Genomic DNA, 2,945 nt, shown 5'->3' with positions numbered 1-2,945 from the left:
GTTATAACATTTAACATGGTAAAACATATAACATTTAACACAACATCATGAATACCCCTAATATAGTTTTGTATTGCTGAACGGATTTACAAGATATTTTTTCATAACGTTCCGTGTTGCCATGGGAACGTTTAAAGCTGCCAAAATCCCCGGTAGAAAAATAGTTATGAACACAATTTAAAGTTTTTGATGCGTAGCTTAAAAATTATAAATTTGTTCTACGGTTATTACATACTAATCGATATTTCGAAGAATAAGAGAGAAGTGTTACTGATTCTATTAAGCTATATTACATTTAGGTGGAATTATAAAAACATAATGTGGCTGAGGGTAAAGTAGGTCAGCAAATTGTTTTTTTTTTATAAAAAAGTATTTCATATTAGTTTTTAGTGTCTTCTAAAAGTATTTCGTATTTGTTTTTCAAGTATCTCAAAGCTTTTAGTGTCGTCTCACCCGGGCCATCTTCCTTTTATGATCACACACGGTTAATCATCGATCTTCCAAAATATATATTTAGTGTAAAAATTGTTTGCTGCCGAGATGTGTAGGTGGCAGATCCATAGCTATATACACCGTTGCGACTCTTAAACTGGTCCAAAGTTGGTGTATTGGCTCATCACCCGTCGAAATGTCTAAAAGCCAAGATGGCCACACAGACACTTATTGAGGGCAGGTCGTTTTATTGAATCCAGTCAAAGGCCAGAAACACAGGAAAGGTCTGGTTTCGGATTGTAATGTTGACTATTAAACTCAAAATGTCTAACAAAATAACACCAACCAAACGCAGACAGGGCTGGTTACAAACTTTCATGGCCACTAATTAGCAAGAACTGATTTAAAAACGAAGATCGCCCTGTTGCTAGGCGACGCCTTAGCGACGGTTATCAACCCTTAGCAACTGTCTCTTTACTTAATTATAACACACAAATATAAAGATATATTTTTCTTCTCAAATAATTAAATTCCATTTGAAATAATAAAAATAAATGTAATTAAATTAAAAAATAAATAAATAAATTAAAGTGTAGACTGTAGCGAGGTGTCGTCTGCGAAGACCATCTGACATTTTTTTTTAATTACTAATTTTGACTACTAAAAAATCGTTTACCACACTTCCATATGTCATTCGGTCTCTCGTGAAATTTTTTTTTTCAAAATGTTTGCCGTGGCAAGGTTTAAAGATAATGAAAACCACGAAGTCCCGAAGAAAAAATATTTTGAAGAATATTGAGAGTTTAATATAATAATATGAATTAGTGGACTTTTTTTAACTCCCAAAAAATATTTTACCAATTTGATATGCCAAAAAAATCAATTGTTTGGATATAGTACTAATATTGAAGCACAGTGAGAGTTTTTGTTTCAAAACTATATGTGTTACTAAATCTTAATGTTATTTATTATTATAGTTATTCTTATATTTACTTAAACCGCTGCAAAATATGGTGTAGATTAGTTGAGTAATGTTGAAGCTATTAATATTTTTTAAAAATTATGATTGCCACTTTATGGCATGTATTGGTTCAATTTATGTTACGAAAACATAATAATAAAGTGTTTAATTTTAACTAAAAAATATAATAAACTTTAAGAAACTGTCGATTATATTCATTAAATATAAGCCTCAAATTTACAGCTTACACCGCTGGTACCAACCCAGAAATCCCCCAAGTCCCGAAGAAAAAATATTTTGAAGAAAATTAAGATTTTAAATAAAAAATTTGAAATAAATTGAATAAAATGAAATAAAATTTGAATAAAATGAATTAGCTGGTCTAAGATTCCACCATTGCCCATATCCCAGCTGACCCGGCAATACTTCGCTATTGCTATATTTGAGGGTGAATATAGATTTAATGAACCAAATTGATAGTTTGTTATAAATTTATGTATTTAGTTAAATTAAATATACAAGTATGCTTTATTATTATGATTTGGTGACATAAATTGATCCAATATATTCGATGATATTCGTTCATAGCATCTCATCAAAGAAATGTTGAAATAAATGGCATATCGATTGGTACCAGCGGTGTAAGCTGTAAATTTGAGGCTTATATACTGCGAATATAATCGATAGTTTCTTAAAGTTTATTATATTTTTTAGTTAAAATTAAACACTTTATTATTATGTTTTCGTAACATAAATTGAACTAATACATGCCATAAAGTGCCAATCATAATTTTAAAAAAAATATTAATAGCTTCAACATTACTCAACCAATCTACACCATATTTTGCAGCGGTTTAAGTAAATATAAGAATAACAATAATAATAAGTAACATTAAGATTTAGTAACATATATAGTTTTGAAACAAAAACTCTCACTGTGCTTCAATATTAGTACTGTATCCAAACAACTGAGACTGATAGGCATATCAAAGAGTGGTAAAATATTTTTTAGGAGTAAAAAAAGTCCAATAATTCATATTATTATATTAAACTCTCAATATTCTTCAAAATATTTTTTCTTCGGGACTTCGTGGTTTTCATTATTTTTAAACCTTCCCATGGCAAACATTTTGAAAAAAAAAAAAAATGCACGTGAGACCGAATGACATAATGACATGGAAGTGTGGTAAACGATTTTATATTAGTGAAAATTAGTATTTTAAAAAAAAAAAAAAAAAAAAAACTGAAACTTAAAGTAAATCGGTCCAGTAATTCAAAAAAGTTCATTGTGGACTAATTTAGAAAGATTGTTTAGGAGTGAAACAAAGTTGGTATTCCTCGAGAAACCCCTATATACAAAATTTTTTTTTCTTCTTTGAGGTAATCATATTTATCATGTTCATACTACCTAAAATATGAACAGTTTTTAAAGAAAAACTCTTCCTGTGCCTCGTAATTTTCAAAATTTTAAAAAAATCAGACGGACTTACTATACAAAGTGTAGTATTAGATTTTTTAGGAGTGAAACAAAGTTGGTATTCCTCGAGAAACC

The 2,945-nt window shown here is 29.1% G+C and overlaps 1 protein-coding gene across 1 annotated transcript in view; it reads right to left on the bottom strand.

Moving 5' to 3' along the window:
• Positions 1-2,945, bottom strand: part of LOC106689307 (G-protein coupled receptor 143) — a gene marked incomplete in the record, with an annotated part of 76,370 nt that overhangs the window by 57,737 nt on the left and 15,688 nt on the right.

Source organism: Halyomorpha halys, unplaced genomic scaffold, assembly GCF_000696795.3.
Source record: "Halyomorpha halys isolate HHAL.00 unplaced genomic scaffold, Hhal_1.1 Scaffold1325.1, whole genome shotgun sequence".
NCBI lineage: Eukaryota > Metazoa > Arthropoda > Insecta > Hemiptera > Pentatomidae > Halyomorpha > Halyomorpha halys.
Note: the sequence above shows the minus strand (reverse complement) of the source record. Positions and strands in the feature narration are given on the sequence as shown.